This window comes from Oncorhynchus kisutch, linkage group LG13 (assembly GCF_002021735.2).
Source record: "Oncorhynchus kisutch isolate 150728-3 linkage group LG13, Okis_V2, whole genome shotgun sequence".
NCBI classification, from domain to species: Eukaryota; Metazoa; Chordata; class Actinopteri; order Salmoniformes; family Salmonidae; genus Oncorhynchus; species Oncorhynchus kisutch.
The window spans coordinates 10,374,185-10,392,963 of record NC_034186.2 but is presented as its reverse complement, the minus strand read 5'-3'; positions in this window follow the sequence as shown (position 1 = coordinate 10,392,963).

Sequence of the window (18,779 nt, the reverse complement as noted above, 5' to 3'; positions counted from 1 at the left end):
CTAGACAAATTCCTCCTGATTCTGGTCCGACCACTAGACAAATCCCTCCTGATTCTGGTCCGACCACTAGACAAATCCCTCCTGATTCTGGCTCGACCACTAGACAAATCCCTCCTGATTCTGGTCCGACCACTAGACAAATCCCTCCTGATTCTGGTCCGACCACTAGACAAATCCCTCCTGATTCTGGTCCGACCTCTAGGCAAATCCCTCCTGATTCTGGTCCGACCACTAGGCAAATCCTTCCTGATTCTGGTCCGACCACTAGACAAATCCCTCCTGATTCTGGTCCGACCACTAGGCAAATCCCTCCTGATTCGTGTCTGACCACTAGACAAATCCCTCCTGATTCGTGTCTGACCACTAGACAAATCCCTCCTGATTCTGGCTCGACCACTAGACAAATCCCTCCCGATTCTGGTCCGACACCTAGGCAAATCCCTCCTGATTCTGGTCCGACCACTAGACAAATCCCTCCTGATTCTGGCTCGACCACTAGACAAATCCCTCCTGATTCTGGTCCGACCACTAGACAAATCCCTCCTGATTCTGGTCCGACACCTAGGCAAATCCCTCCTGATTCTGGCTCGACCACTAGACAAATCCCTCCTGAGTTCTTTCCTCCCCTCTCCTTGCTGAGGCCTTGAAAGAACTCCCTGACTACAGCAAGTCGGTGAGTCAGCGGGCAGACTTTACTTCTGCCAGACGGGAGAGAGAGATTGATACACCGGCTGTCCAGACTAGAGGGTATTATCGCTCAGGCCAGGAAGCAGCCAACCTTGAACCTCTGCATCAGCTCCCTCTGTGAAACGCACCAGTTCATAAACCGTTACGGTTACTGGGTCTCCACTGTTGAAGGAGAGAGCTGGCTGAATGAAAGTCTTGTGAGGTGCTACAGGATGCTTTATGATTCCTATTAAAACTCTCATCCACACATTGGATGAACACACTGGGTAGATGACGCAGAGAGACACTGGTTGAGCTGTCCGTCTCTCTGTCTGGGCTTTAGGCTACAGTTTGGGCTTTGGGAAGCAGTATTAGGCTACGTGTTGTTTGGTGTTTTGCATTTAATCTTGCATACATCTTATGTGTAGTAATTCAGGGAATTCGTTTGGGAAGGATAGAAACAGAAGCACATCCAGTTGTTAGATGATAAAGACCGGATGGATGCCGGCAGGTGGCCTAGTGGTTAGCATTGGGCCAGTAACCGAAAAGTTCAAATCCCTGAGCTGACAAGGTGAAAAACCTGTCATTGTGCCCTTTAGCAAGCTGGTTAACCCCCCACAACAACTGCCAATGTGGCAGCCCCCCACATCACTCCGATTCAGAGGGGTTGGGTTAATAAAAGCGGAAGGCAAGTTTCAGTTTGACCTTGTGTGCAATTAACGAAAAAAATGTATGCAATCCTTTCATTTAATTTATCAGTAGTAGCCAAAGTAGCCAACGCTCAGAAATGATACAAGGAATATTCTGCATACTGTGATCTGCAGTATGCTCCCAACTTTGATTTACCATAGTGTGATCTACAGTATGCTCCCAACTTTGATTTACCATAGTGTGATCTACAGTATGCTCCCAACTTTGATTTACCATAGTGTGATCTACAGTATGCTCCCAACTTTGATTTACCATACTGTGATCTACAGTATGCTCCCAACTTTGATTTACCATACTGTGATCTACAGTATGCTCCCAACTTTGATTTACCATACTGTGATCTACAGTATTCTCCCAACTTTGATTTACCATAGTGTGATCTACAGTATGCTCCCAACTTTGATTTACCATACTGTGATCTACAGTATTCTCCCAACTTTGATTTACCATAGTGTGATCTACAGTATGCTCCCAACTTTGATTTACCATGCTGTGATCTGCAGTATGCTCCCAACTTTGATTTACCATAGTGTGATTTACAGTATGCTCCCAACTTTGATTTACCATACTGTGATTTACAGTATGCTCCCAACTTTGATTTACCATACTGTGATTTACAGTATTTTGACGACACGTCAGCCCTTAGCTCTTCATCATGTTTGAAATTTGTAAATTATTCCTTTCAGTTGGCAAGATGTGATTTACTTGTTAATCTAGTAGGATATTGGCTGTAAACACATTCAGAAGGTATTTACTCATTCTGTGGTTTACACAGCAGTGGTAAACAAAGCAGAATATTTAGATTTAATTGGGCCTATGAGTCAGCATTTGAGCAGTTGAGAATGCTTCATTACTGTGCTGTTGGTTTCCATGGAAAACACAGGCGGCTGCCTGGTCAATATCACATTGTTTTTGTTCATCTGCATCCCCACTACTCTGTTTCTTGGAAATGTTGATAAATAACATGTTTGGATAAATAAGTAACACTTTGTCAGTGATCATACTCTGTCATCAGCTGTCACGACATTTTTGGACATCATGTCATTATAACACTGTCACTAAGAAGGTCTTATGAGACATATCTGTTATGTCATTATTACACTGTTACTAAGTAGGTCTCATGAGACATATCTATTATGTCATGATTACACTGTTACTAAGTAGGTCTTATGAGACATATCTGTTATGTCATTATTACACTGTTACTAAGTAGGTCTTATGAGACATATCTATTATGTCATTATTACACTGTCACTAAGTAGGTCTTATGAGACATATCTATTATGTAATTATTACACTGTTACTAAGTAGGTCTTATGAGACATATCTGTTATGTCATTATTACACTGTCACTAAGTAGGTCTTTTGAGACATATCTATTATGTCATTATTACACTGTCACTAAGTAGGTCTTATGAGACATATCTGTTATGTCATTATTACACTGTTACTAAGTAGGTCTTAAGAGACAAATTGGGTTCAAATAAAGTGTAACTGAATGGAGCACACCTTATAATGGCAGGCTGCACCAATCACATGACAAACAGCAGATGTTCACTGTCTTTTAGCGGTCCGGTTGCAGTTACAATCCCAGTCCTTTTCTTCTATCTTCACTTTGTATGCAGAGATTAGATTACAAAGAACATATTCATTTCTGAGTGCACATGTACTGTAGCCGTCAGGGTAAGTGTGTTAAGCACAGCCCAGTCTTGATAGCCCTAGCTACATGTGCATTCAGAGCATGCTTCTAGACACAGGTAACTGCCAAAATAAAGGAAATGTGAGTAAATGATGGATTACATTTTTATTGAAAGTATTTGCTTTCACACAGGTGTGGATCCTGAGTTAATTAAATAATTAACATCCCATCATGCTTAAGGTCATGTATAAAAATACCCAGTTGCCCATTATATTGGCTACCATGGCTAGAAGAAGAGATCTGAGTCTTTGAAAGAGGGAATTTAGCGTAAGGGGTTTTGTGTATGTATGTATGTGTGTATGTGTCTCAGTCACCAGATCTCAACCCAACTGAATACATATGGGAGATTCTGGAGTGGCTCCTGATACATTTTCCACCACCATCATTAAAGCCCCAAATTATTGAATTTCTCTTGGAATAATGGTGCTGCATCCGTCCTATAGAGTGACAGACACTTGTAGAATCTATGCCAAGGCGAATTGAAGCTGTTCTGTTCGTGAGAGCCCAACTCCCTATTAAGACACTATGTTGGTGTTTCCTTTATTTTGGCAGTTACCTATATGTGCTATTCTTGAAGGCTCTGTTGACATCTGGATGACATGGAGAGCTGTGTTGAGTGTGTAATGGACAGTTATCAGTATTTGTAATTATGTACACTGATGTGCTGACAGGCAGCTTCAAGAGAGAAGTTAGTATTGTAAAATGTAGGTATGACTCTTGCAGACTATTGCTCTCCTCCTTTCTCCATCTCTCTCTGTTTCTCTCTTTCGGTATCTCTCTGTTTCTCTCTTTCTACATCTCTCTGTTTCTCTCTTTCGGTATCTCTCTCTCAATCTGTATCTCTCTGTATCTCTCTCTCTCAGGATCTCATTCTCACTTTCTCTCTCGCTGTATCTCTCTTACTTTCTATTGCTCTGTATCTCTCTCTTCTCTCTGTATCTCTCTGCACTGTGTGAATGATCTCCTGGTGATGTAACCTGGGTAGCGAGAGGGACAGCAGGAAATGAGAGGAAGAGGTGGCTTCATATAGCACTGGAAACATATCTTCCAATTAGGCCATTAGAAAAGTAATTGAACTGCCTCTGCAGTAGTAAACATCGACAGTATATGCCCATTATGCTATGAAATACTAACTATATGGTGTGTTAATTTGAGTTTGTTATCTACAGTTGGTTGGTCTTTTGACAACTACAGAACTTTTGGGAAAATGTAGTTTAGTGCTTACCATTTAAACTCAGACGATGTAAAAGAGCCTTGGTTTTGGAATGCACTTCCCAAAGTACTACATGTACCAAGAAAAGTGTAGCGCTTCAGATTGTGTGCATGAGAAATGACTATTTCGCCCAAAAAACTAAAAACTGCTATATCTTACAGATGCAAAAAGGGTGCCTGGTGGTGTCAGTTCAGAATATATTAGTTATTTAGCTTTGAGCAACAAAAATATGCTGATATCTGCACCAGCCCTTCCTTTCCTCCTTCCTTCCTTCATTGACTCATCATTCTCCTAGGACTTTCTGTTTTAATAAAAAAAATCCACCCCATAATATATTCTATTTATATCTGGTGTATCTAATAGGCTTTGTGCCAGTGATGTTGTGTACATTTTTACATTACCGGAGATAGGCTGTCAATGATTGCTAATTGTGGCTAATCTGGCTCTGATGCTAATCATTGATGTGTTTGACTATGATAACGCTCCTTTCATGCTGATCAGTCATGCCTCCGTTGCTCTCTCTCACACTCTCTGGCTGTCTCTCTCTCCACAGTACAAACATGCTCACCAGTTTTCTGTATACAACTGAACACATTGTTGTAGGCCTAGGAGTTTATTTACATGCTGAATCTCCATTGGTGAGCTAAGACTGAGGGGACGGCCATGTTGTTATAGCTCTGCCCTCAGTAATCAGCTAAAGACTAATCAATCTACCATCTCACTGTCCCTGATTGACCCTAATAGAATATGAGCTGTGGAACCATAGAATATAACTTTATTTGTACATGTGTATACTGGACATTCTGCTTCCTATTCTGCTGGTCCCAGAGAAACAGTGCCTTGTTATGGTGTCACATGCTGGAAAATGGAGATGATGAAAACAATAGCAAGTCTGTTCTGGGGGGGATTTCCTATTTTAGTTTTCCTATTTTGGGCAGCCAGAGAAAGTAAACAAACCCCATTCTGTTGCAGCAGTCACTGACCTGTGGAGTGAGTGTAATTTTGGTTTTGGGCTCTCGAGTTTTGGGCTCCCGAAGTGGCGCAGCGGTCTGCATGTCAGAGGCACTGCATCTCAGGGCTAGAGGCGTCACTACAGAAACCTGGTTCATTTCCAGGCTGTATCACAACCGACCGTGATTGGGTGTCCCATAGGGCAGTGCACAATTGACCCAGCGTCCTTCGGGGTAGGCAGTCTTTGTTAATAAGAATTTGTTTTTAACTGACTTACCTAGTTAAATGAAGGTTACATTAAAAAAAATTAACATTTGGTGCATCATGTACTAGTAACATTTGGTACATCATGTACTAGTAACATTTGGTGCACCATGTACTAGTAACATTTGGTGCATCATGTACTAGTAACATTTGGTGCACCATGTACTAGTAACATTTGGTGCACCATGTACTAGTAACATTTGGTGCATCATGTACTAGTAACATTTGGTGCACCATGTACTAGTAACATTTGGTGCATCATGTACTAGTAACATTTGGTGCATCATGTACTAGTAACATTTGGTGCACCAGGTACTAGTAACATTTGGTGCATCATGTACTAGTAACATTTGGTGCACCATGTACTAGTAACATTTGGTGCATCATGTACTAGTAACATTTGGTGCATCATGTACTAGTAACATTTGGTGCATCATGTACTAGTAACATTTGGTGCATCATGTACTAGTAACATTTGGTGCATCATGTACTAGTAACATTTGGTGCACCATGTACTAGTAACATTTGGTGCATCATGTACTAGTAACATTTGGTGCATCATGTACTAGTAACATTTGGTGCATCATGTACTAGTAACATTTGGTGCATCATGTACTAGTAACATTTGGTGCATCATGTACTAGTAACATTTGGTGCATCATGTACTAGTAACATTTGGTGCACCGTGTACTAGTAACATTTGGTGCACCGTGTACTAGTAACATTTGGTGCATCGTGTACTAGTAACATTTGGTGCATCGTGTACTAGTAACATTTGGTGCATCGTGTACTAGTAACATTTGGTGCACCGTGTACTAGTAACATTTGGTGCACCGTGTACTAGTAACATTTGGTGCATCATGTACTAGTAACATTTGGTGCATCATGTACTAGTAACATTTGGTGCATCATGTACTAGTAACATTTGGTGCATCATGTACTAGTAACATTTGGTGCACCATGTACTAGTAACATTTGGTGCACCATGTACTAGTAACATTTGGTGCATCATGTACTAGTAACATTTGGTGCATCATGTACTAGTAACATTTGCCGCTAGAAGCGCGACACTGAATGCATTGTTTTACCCTGTATTTTTGCCACAAATTTGATGCTGCGTATCCCTTATGTATACTACAACTCCCTTTGTGTGGGAATTCTCTGAAGCCAAGGTTAGGTAACTTACTGATTTGTATTTTAACGTTTTATATGTCTGATAAGATGCCTAGCTGTAAAGAGTTGGAAATGAGACATTTCAAGCACATTGCATTGGGCCTTGAAGCTCATAGATTGTTCAGCCGAGCACGTCCCCGTTCACATCGATGGGGCTGTAGTGGAGACGGTCAAGAGCTTCAAGTACCTCTGTGTCCACATCACTAAGGACATATCATGGTCCAAACACACCAACACAATTGTGAAGAGGACACGACAAAGCCTCTCACCCCCTCAGGAGGCTGAAAAGATTTGGCATAGACCCTCAGATCCTCAAAAAGTTCTGCAGCTGCACCATTGAGAGCATCTTGACTGGCTGCATCACCGCTTGGTATGGCAACTGCTCAGCAAGGTGCTATAGAGGGTAGTGTGTACGGCCCCGTACATCACTGGGGCCGAACTCCCGGCCATCCAGGACCTATATACTAGGCGGTGTCAGAGGAAGGCACAAAAAATTGTCAAAGACTCCAGCCACCCACGTCACAGTCTGTTCTCTCTGCTGTGCACGGCAAGCGGTACCGGAGCTCCAAGTATCGGACCAAAAGGCTCCTGAACAACTATCCCAAAGCCATAAGACTCCTGAACAGTTAAACTGCTACCCAGACTTTCTGCTTTTCACCCCTGACCTTCAGTCAATCACCTAACCAAACGTACATGTACATATTACCTCAATGAATCACCAACCCCAACTACCTCATACTCCAGTACACTGACTCGGTACCGGTAATCCATGTACATATTACCTCAGTACACTGACTCAGTACCAGTAATGCATGTACATATTACCCCAGTACACTGACTCGGTACCGGTACTCCATGTACATATTACCCCAGTACACTGACTCGGTACCGGTACTCCATGTACATATTACCCCAGTACACTGACTCGGTACTGGTACTCCATGTACATATTACCCCAGTACACTGACTCGGTACTGGTACTCCATGTACATATTACCCCAGTACACTGACTCGGTACCGGTACTCCATGTACATATTACCCCAGTACACTGACTCGGTACTGGTACTCCATGTACATATTACCCCAGTACACTGACTCGGTACTGGTACTCCATGTACATATTACCCCAGTACACTGACTCGGTACCGGTACTCCATGTACATATTACCCCAGTACACTGACTCGGTACTGGTACTCCATGTACATATTACCCCAGTACACTGACTCGGTACTGGTACTCCATGTACATAGCCTCATTGTTGTTATTTTCTTTTGATCTATTTGTTGATGTTCATACATTTTAACTGCATTGTTGGGAAAGGGCTCGTAAGTAAAGCATTTCTACACTAGTTGTGTTCGGGGGATGTGACTAATAAAATGTCATTTTGATTTGATTGTGTTAATGGTCAGGATTCCTGTCCTTTCTCCTGACAATTGATAATACCAAAGTAATAATAATGGGAAACAATGGAGGTCACATAGGAATATGTGCATGTCTCAAAAGGTCTGTCAAAGGAACTAAGTGAAAACCAGGCTTTATATCTGCTCTAATTTCAGGCCTGTCACTTTGAGAACCAGGCTTACCTTCTGCTCTAATTTCAGGCCTGTCACTTTGAGAACCAGGCTTACCTTCTGCTCTAATTTCAGGATTGTCACTTTGAGAACCAGGCTTACCTTCTGCTCTAATTTCAGTCCTGTCACTTTGAGAACCAGGTTTACCTACTGTTCTAATTTCAGGCCTGTCACTTTGAGAACCAGACTTCATATACAGTTGAAGTTGGAAGTTTACATACACTTAGGTTGGAGTCATTAAAACTAGTTTTTCAACCACTCCACAAATGTCTTGTTAACAAACTATAGTTTTGGCAAGTCGTTTAGAACATCTACTGTGTGCATAATTTTTCCAACAATTGTTCACAGACAGATTATTTCACTTATAATTCACTGTATCACAATTCCAGCGGGTCAGAAGTTTACATACATTAAGTTGACTGTGCCTTTAAACAGCTTGGAAAATTCCCCAAAATGATGTCATTTGAGGCACAGGGGTGGCAGCACATGTTGTGGGGGTGCTTTGCTGCAGGAGGGACTGGTGATGGCATCATGCGGGAGGAAAATTACGTGGATACTGTATATTGAAGCAACATCTCAGGACATAAGTCAGGATGTTAAAGCTTGGTCGCAAATGGTCTTCCAAATGGACAATGACTCCAAGCATACTTCCAAAGTAGCAAAATGGCATAAGGACAACAAAGTCAAGGTATTTGAGTGGCCATCACTAAGCCCTGACCTCATTCCTATAGAAAATGTGTGGGCAGAACTGAAAAAGCATGTGCGAGCAAGGAGGCCTACAAACCTGACTCAATTACACCAGCTCTGTCAGGAGGAAAGGGCCAAAATTCACCCAACTTATTGTGGGAAGCTTGTGGAAGGCTACCTGAAACGTTTGACCCAAGTTAAACCATTTAAAGGCAATGCTAGGTGTATGTAAACTCCCGACTTCAACTGTATGTTCTAATTTTAGGCCTGTCACTTTGAAAACCAGGCTTTAAATCTGTTCTAATTTCAGGCCTGTCATTTTGAGAACCAGGCTTCAAATCCTTTCCAAGGCCTGTCACTTTGAGAACCAGACTTCATATCTGTTCCAAGGCCTGTCATTTTGAGAACCAGGCTTTAAATCTGTTCTAAGGCCTGTCACTTTGAGAACCAGGCTTTACATTTGTTCTAAGGCCTGTCATTTTGAGGACCAGGTTTTTTATCTGTTATAATTTCAGGATTGTCACTTTGAGAACCAGGCTTAACATCTGCTCTAATTTCAGTCCTGTCACATTGAGAACCAGGCTTAACATCTGCTCTAATTTCAGTCCTGTCACTTTGAGAACCAGGCTTAACATCTGCTCTAATTTCAGTGCTGTCACTCTGAGAACCAGGCTTAACATCTGCTCTAATTTCAGTCCTGTCACTTTGAGAACCAGGCTTAACATCTGCTCTAATTTCAGTGCTGTCACTCTGAGAACCAGGCTTAACATCTGCTCTAATTTCAGTCCTGTCACTTTGAGAACCAGGCTTAACATCTGCTCTAATTTCAGTGCTGTCACTCTGAGAACCAGGCTTAACATCTGCTCTAATTTCAGTCCTGTCACTTTGAGAACCAGGCTTAACATCTGCTCTAATTTCAGGCCTGTCACTTTGAGAACCAGGCTTAACATCTGCTCTAATTTCAGTCCTGTCACTTTGAGAACCAGGCTTAACATCTGCTCTAATTTCAGTCCTGTCACTTTGAGAACCAGGCTTAACATCTGCTCTAATTTCAGTCCTGTCACTTTGAGAACCAGGCTTAACATCTGCTCTAATTTCAGTCCTGTCACATTGAGAACCAGGCTTAACATCTGCTCTAATTTCAGTCCTGTCACATTGAGAACCAGGCTTAACATCTGCTCTAATTTCAGGCCTGTCACTTTGAGAACCAGGCTTAACATCTGCTCTAATTTCAGTCCTGTCACTTTGAGAACCAGGCTTAACATCTGCTCTAATTTCAGTCCTGTCACTTTGAGAACCAGGCTTAACATCTACTCTAATTTCAGTCCTGTCTCTTTGAGAACCAGGCTTAACATCTGCTCTAATTTCAGTCCTGTCACTTTGAGAACCAGGCTTAACATCTGCTCTAATTTCAGTCCTGTCACTTTGAGAACCAGGCTTAACATCTGCTCTAATTTCAGTCCTGTCTCTTTGAGAACCAGGCTTAACATCTGCTCTAATTTCAGTCCTGTCACTTTGAGAACCAGGCTTAACATCTGCTCTAATTTCAGTCCTGTCATTTTGAGAACCAGGCTTCAAATCCTTTCCAAGGCCTGTCACTTTGAGAACCAGACTTCATATCTGTTCCAAGGCCTGTCATTTTGAGAACCAGGCTTTAAATCTGTTCTAAGGCCTGTCACTTTGAGAACCAGGCTTTAAATTTGTTCTAAGGCCTGTCATTTTGAGGACCAGGTTTTTTATCTGTTATAATTTCAGGATTGTCACTTTGAGAACCAGGCTTAACATCTGCTCTAATTTCAGTCCTGTCACATTGAGAACCAGGCTTAACATCTGCTCTAATTTCAGTCCTGTCACTTTGAGAACCAGGCTTAACATCTGCTCTAATTTCAGTGCTGTCACTCTGAGAACCAGGCTTAACATCTGCTCTAATTTCAGTCCTGTCACTTTGAGAACCAGGCTTAACATCTGCTCTAATTTCAGGCCTGTCACTTTGAGAACCAGGCTTAACATCTGCTCTAATTTCAGTCCTGTCACTTTGAGAACCAGGCTTAACATCTGCTCTAATTTCAGTCCTGTCACTTTGAGAACCAGGCTTAACATCTGCTCTAATTTCAGTCCTGTCACTTTGAGAACCAGGCTTAACATCTGCTCTAATTTCAGTCCTGTCACATTGAGAACCAGGCTTAACATCTGCTCTAATTTCAGTCCTGTCACATTGAGAACCATGCTTAACATCTGCTCTAATTTCAGGCCTGTCACTTTGAGAACCAGGCTTAACATCTGCTCTAATTTCAGTCCTGTCACTTTGAGAACCAGGCTTAACATCTGCTCTAATTTCAGTCCCTTCACTTTGAGAACCAGGCTTAACATCTGCTCTAATTTCAGTCCTGTCACTTTGAGAACCAGGCTTAACATCTGCTCTAATTTCAGTCCTGTCACTTTGAGAACCAGGCTTAACATCTACTCTAATTTCAGTCCTGTCTCTTTGAGAACCAGGCTTAACATCTGCTCTAATTTCAGTCCTGTCACTTTGAGAACCAGGCTTAACATCTGCTCTAATTTCAGTCCTGTCACTTTGAGAACCAGGCTTAACATCTGCTCTAATTTCAGTCCTGTGACTTTGAGAACCAGGCTTAACATCTGCTCTAATTTCAGTCCTGTCACTTTGAGAACCAGGCTTAACATCTGCTCTAATTTCAGTCCTGTCTCTTTGAGAACCAGGCTTAACATCTGCTCTAATTTCAGTCCTGTCACTTTGAGAACCAGGCTTAACATCTGCTCTAATTTCAGGATTGTCACTTTGAGAACCAGGCTTAACATCTGCTCTAATTTCAGTCCTGTCACTTTGAGAACCAGGCTTAACATCTGCTCTAATTTCAGTGCTGTCACTTTGAGAACCATGCTTAACATCTGCTCTAATATCAGTCCTGTCACTTTGAGAACCAGGCTTAACATCTGCTCTAATTTCAGTCCTGTCACTTTGAGAACCAGGCTTAACATCTGCTCTAATTTCAGTCCTGTCACTTTGAGAACCAGGCTTAACATCTGCTCTAATTTCAGTCCTGTCACTTTGAGAACCAGGCTTAACATCTGCTCTAATTTCAGTCCTGTCACATTGAGAACCAGGCTTAACATCTGCTCTAATTTCAGTCCTGTCACTTTGAGAACCAGGCTTAACATCTGCTCTAATTTCAGTCCTGTCACTTTGAGAACCAGGCTTAACATCTGCTCTAATTTCAGTGCTGTCACTTTGAGAACCAGGCTTAACATCTGCTCTAATTTCAGTCCTGTCACTTTGAGAACCAGGCTTAACATCTGCTCTAATTTCAGTCCTGTCACTTTGAGAACCAGGCTTAACATCTGCTCTAATTTCAGTCCTGTCACTTTGAGAACCAGGCTTAACATCTGCTCTAATTTCAGTCCTGTCACTTTGAGAACCAGGCTTAACATCTGCTCTAATTTCAGTCCTGTCACTTTGAGAACCAGGCTTAACATCTGCTCTAATTTCAGTCCTGTCACATTGAGAACCAGGCTTAACATCTGCTCTAATTTCAGGCCTGTCACTTTGAGAACCAGGCTTAACATCTGCTCTAATTTCAGTCCTGTCACTTTGAGAACCAGGCTTAACATCTGCTCTAATTTCAGTCCTGTCACATTGAGAACCAGGCTTAACATCTGCTCTAATTTCAGGCCTGTCACTTTGAGAACCAGGCTTAACATCTGCTCTAATTTCAGGCCTGTCACTTTGAGAACCAGGCTTAACATCTGCTCTAATTTCAGTCCTGTCACATTGAGAACCAGGCTTAACATCTGCTCTAATTTCAGTCCTGTCACTTTGAGAACCAGGCTTAACATCTGCTCTAATTTCAGTCCTGTCACTTTGAGAACCAGGCTTAACATCTGCTCTAATTTCAGTCCTGTCACTTTGAGAACCAGGCTTAACATCTGCTCTAATTTCAGTCCTGTCACTTTGAGAACCAGGCTTAACATCTGCTCTAATTTCAGTCCCTTCACATTGAGAACCAGGCTTAACATCTGCTCTAATTTCAGTCCTGTCACTTTGAGAACCAGGCTTAACATCTGCTCTAATTTCAGTCCTGTCACATTGAGAACCAGGCTTAACATCTGCTCTAATTTCAGTCCTGTCACTTTGAGAACCAGGCTTAACATCTGCTCTAATTTCTCTCACTCCCTTTTTTGAATCCAGAATTTTGTTTTAATGAAACTTGGACATTACAAGTTAGTCCACGACATCAATCGCTACTTTTAGACAAGGTGTGTGTGTGTGTGTGTGTGTGTAGGCACATTCAGCATAACTTCAAAGCCCTCATGGTTAAGTGAAGACGCATACCAAACAAATTGATTATAATTGGAAGTCGACCCTCAATTTCCTTCGTGCACGTTGTTCAAAAACACAGTTTTCGTGCGTTCCCCGACTTTTGATAATAAGTTATAATTGTTCTCTAGAGATTATATAATGTAATCCTGCCATTGATAAACATTTTCTCCTGTCTAGCTATATGGGAGAGTGGTGTAAGTTGATACCTTTTTTACATTTATCATCACTCTGTCAAGGGAAATTATTATTTGTTTTGTTCTGAACAGAACGATTCTTTTTTAAAGTCCGTTTAACTGTTCCCGACCAGCAAAATGTCATTTTTTTACATTTTCCTCAACATTAAATGAAAATGACTGGTAGTCAATGTAATGTGTAGAGCAGCTTCCTATTGAGTGGGCTAGCTATGGACATGCATTGGACAAATAAGTGTTGTGTATGGTATGACATGTGACTGACATTTTGCGGGTGAGGAAAGTGCGAGGCATGAAGTGCTGTGTATCTTGTTGTTATGACATTATCTGAATTAGGTACACAGAATTATAACTACAGAGGAACGGCCTCTAGGAAGGAACTTTGAATCTCTTTGAACTTCAGAGAGTTGGCTTTACTAACGTTGGACCAGAGCTAGCCTTTGATCATGACTAGAGCTGTGCCGCTCATGAAATGTAGTCAGACGGTTATTGTCATGCAAAAGAAAAAGACTGCCTGTCTCACTGTAATTGACCATTAATTAACATAATTAAACACGGTGACATGCACAGAAGCCGCATACAAGCCACTGATGCACGCCTTTGGAACATCTATAATAAATCAATGTAATATAAATCCATGGTTTATTTTAGGCAGGTCTAAAGAAACATGATATGAAGAAAATGTATTTCAGAAGAACAGAATATGAGTTGACCTACTGTATGTTATCTGGCTATGCACCACGCCATAGGCTCTAGGATTATACATTTAGCTGACAAGATATGATATGCTTATAATCACCTTGTCATTTTTTTATATTATATAATTGTATAGTAAGAAGAACATAATTGAACTTAAAATAGAAAGGATATTTTTCCAATTCTGGAGGAGCGTGCCCATATGAAGTGGCTATGTTGAGCGTAAAAGTGAGGATTTGAAACAGGTCCTATGTGCCAGATTTAGAGTTATTTGGTAACTTTAGTAGTGTATGATACAAACCTTAGAATGCCTTAGAAATCAAAGCATGTATGGGCTGCATGATGCGACTATAGGCTACTGATGATTTGAGAAAGTTGCTACAAAAGCTGGCGATCTGTTTCTGCACATGCTGTTCTCGCACCTCTAGTGATCATATGTTCACCCCTCAGACTATTCTCAATTTAACTTTGTCTTAACTAATATGTATACAAAAATCCAAAAGGCACTCGCACATCTGAGCAATCTAATTTGCAGGTGCATGGCAAGAATTGAACAAGATGAAGGAAACCGCACACTGCTCTTGATAGTATCACCGATCTTTAATAAGCTCATGGAGTACCGGTGGGCGATACGTACGCTTATTAAAGATCGGTGATATTATCAAGAGCAGTGTGCGGTATCTTTTTTCCTTCATCTTAACTAATATGTCAAATTAGTTTCCATTTAGAATGCCCTGTTATCAAATGGGCAGGAACAGGGGCAAGACAAAAAAGACATGTCATCTGTATGCACTGGAATAGATGCTGGAGGCTACTGGGGTTACTTCCTGTCAGGTAGGCTACTGGGGTTACTTCCTGTCAGGTAGGCTACTGGGGTTACTTCCTGTACGGTAGGCTACTGGGGTTACTTCCTGTCTGGTAGGCTACTGGGGTTACTTCCTGTACGGTAGGCTACTGGGGTTACTTCCTGTCAGGTAGGCTACTGGGGTTACTTCCTGTCAGGTAGGCTACTGGGGTTAATTCCTGTCAGGTAGGCTACTGGGGTTACTGCATGTTAGGTAGGATACTGGGCTTACTTCCTGTCTGGCAGGCTCCTGGGGTTACTTCATGTCAGGCATGAGATATGCTAGCACTTCACAGGGACTAGCAATACCTCATTGGGACTAGCACGTCACATAGACTAGCACCTCACAGGGACATGCACCACCTCATTGGGACAGTCACCTCACAGGTACTAGCACCTCACAGGTACTAGCACCTCACAGGGACTAGCACCTCACAGGGACTAGCACCTCACAGGGACTATCAATATCTCATTGGGACTAGCACCTCACAGGGACTAGCACCTCACAGGGACTAGCACCTCACAGGGACTAGCATCTCACAGGGACTAGCATTTAATTGTCAGATTTCCAGACTTGCCTGCCATCTGCAAAGTGCCTTGTCACAATCCCTTGCCTTTGTCATATATCTGGATTGATGCAGATGGCTGCAACCCTCTCCATGGTGTTCCATACATCAATCAGTTTCCACCAGCAAGGCCTTGTAGGGCGTTTAGAGCCAAGATTAAAGCTACAGGATGGGGTTGGAGAGAGAGAGGTGGAAAGAGAGAAAAAGTGTGAGGTACAGAGAGAGTGTGTATGTTCGTGTATTTGTGTGTGAGAAATCAAATCAAATTATATTTATCGAATACAACTGGTGAGGACTTTACAGTGAAATGCTTGCTTTACGAACCTTTTTCCAAAGATTCAGAGTTTAAAAATAATAATAGAAAATGTGTAGTAACTAACGCAAGAGGAATAAAATTAAATACAAGAGAATGGAGCTATATACAGGGAGTGAGTACCGGTACAAGGTTTTTGAGGTAGATACTGTATTTTTTTTAACCTTTTTTTTAAACTAGTCAAGTCAGTTAAGAACAAATTCTTATTTTCAATGACGGCCTAGGAACACTGGGTTAACTACCTGTTCAGGGGCAGAACGACAAATTTGTACCTTGTCAGCTCGGGGATTTGAACTTGCAACCTTCCAGTTACTAGTCCAACGCTCTAACCACTAGGCTACCCTGCCGCCCCAACATGAAGAAGAGTACATGAAGAGATGGAGAGATAAAGAGACTTGCTGTCAAAGGGAAATACTGTTGATTTCCTTGCTGGGGTGGAGGTCTTCAGAGGGAGGAAATAGCTCAAATGAGTCTTATATGTTGAGACGGAAGTGGTGTAACGGCGTTACGAATGTACTGTGAGATCACTCCACAGCTAGCCTAGGTGTCGTGGATGGAGCCATCCAATTGGTACCTTTTTTTTAAACTAGTCAAGTCAGTTAAGAACACATTCTTATTTTCAATGACGGCCTAGGAACAGTGGGTTAACTGCCTGTTCAGGGGCAGAACGACAGATTTGTACCTTGTCAGCTCGGGGGTTTGAACTCACAACCTTCCGGTTACTAGTCCAACGCTCTAACCACTAGGCTACCCTGCCGCCCCAGGGTAGCCTAGTTATGAGCTGAATCAGTGGGAAGTGGTACCGGCTAAGCAAGCAACTGTAGGCTACTGTCTGTAACAGTGGCACGTAACAATTTCCCATGGAAAATGCATTCATTATATTATTTTGACTGACCAAACTCACAGAAAGAGCATATTGCCTGGATAATCTCCTTTTGAACTGTCAATATTGAGAATAGTGCGATAGTGCGTTTAATCCCTGTGCTTTCTTTTACTTTAAATGGTAATCCCTGAGGTACCTTCCTCAGTGCTGTAAGAGACAGGGACATTGTTCCTTTTTCCAATTTGCACAGCATCTGTGACACCTCTGAGATTGTGCAGGATAAAGTGTTTTGTCAGGCTTGTATTTTACCAACATGTAATACAATCACCGTGCGCTAATGCACTCCTGGCCTGCAATTTGTCCTCGTTTGTCATGGCTGATGGTGGAACCGTAAACACCCCGCTGAAACGTGACTCTGGCGGAGAAGCTGTGTCGGTGTTGCACCCCACACTGCTCACCAAAGGAGGAAGTAGACAAACGTGGGAGAGGATAATTAGTACCCCAGGTATTGATTTTGAGAGGATTAATGTACTTTAAAAAAAAGTTTGCTATTTCTGTTGACCCTGGATGGTGTAGCAGTACAATGGTCAAGACCTTTCAACCTATGTACTGCATGTGCACATGACTGTGGTCAAAGGCTATCTGGTCTATATATGATATACTATGGGGATGTTTTCTAACCCTCTTAGGCCTCACTCCCTCCTATCTGAGATATCTACTGCAGCCTTCATCCTCCACATACAACACCCGTTCTGCCAATCACATTCTGTTACAGGTCCCCAAAGCACACACATCTCTGGGTCGCTCCTCTTTTCAGTTCACTGCAGCTAGCGACTTGAACGAGCTGCAACAAACACTCAAACTGGACAGTTTTATCTCAATCTCTTCATTCAAAAAATGAAACTCTTACTGACAGTTGTGGCTGCTTTGTGTGATGTGTTGTTGTCTCTACCTTCTTGACGTTTGTGCTGTTGTCTGTACCCAATAATGTTTGTACCATGTTTTGTGCTGCTACCATGTTGTTATGTTGTGTTGCTACCATGCTGTGTTGTCATCTGTTGCTGCCTTGCTATGTTGTTGTCTTAGGTCTCTCTTTAAGTTGTGTTGTCTCTCTTGTTGTGATGTGTGTTTTGTCCTATATTTATATTGTATTTATTTTAATCCCAGGCCCCCGTCCCCGCAGGAGGCCTTTTGGTAGGTCGTCATTGTAAATAAGAATTTGTTCTAAACTGACTTGCTTCGTTAAATAAATAAAAATGTTAAATCAAATATCTGAAGAGCGTTATGTGCCTATTAATTAAACTGGTACAACTGCAGCCTACCAATGTTGAGTACCAGTGTTATAACAGTATTAGATGTTATATCATATACAGTAAATACAATATGATACGATACCTACAGCTCTTTGATTGGTTTTGTTTTCCACAAAATGGCTGACATCAACTCACCCTTGACTTATCTTGTACTCAACAACAAACCTCAGTTTGCCCCTACATGGCTGAAGAGAAGAGGAGTTGATAGTGTGGTAAAATGGGTTTATTTGAGAGCTGGCAGGTGGATGTCTAGCCGCTCCTCCTGTCCTGCATGGCCCATTCAGGATTTTTGTCACCCTCCAATTAGGTTTATAAATAGATTTTGTCTCGAAGCTGTCCCCTCCCCATCATTGAATACTTGAGGCTTGGTTGGAATCTACCATCTGTTAGAAGATGTTATTCAGCTCTGTGTCTCAGGACAGACAAGCTCAGGAAATTGACAACAAAAAAATGACAATTTATTAACAGACCGTTGCTGTCTTCTATATCATAAAAAAAACATGTTGCTGTTTAAAGACGTGGTATGCATGTTACATGTAGATCTATTCAATTAAATGATTACAACATAGGCCTAAATGACTGAGATGTAGCTATTGGCTTGTTGATGTGAGAAACATTCTCTGTTATAATGTCATGAGCTTCTAAAAACGAATGAAACTGGTGTTATAAAATGTACAGTTTTTTTTTAATAGAGAACATACCATGAACAGGCTTAGTTGCAATTCATCTTAGTACATTTAGGCCTATCAGGGTGAGG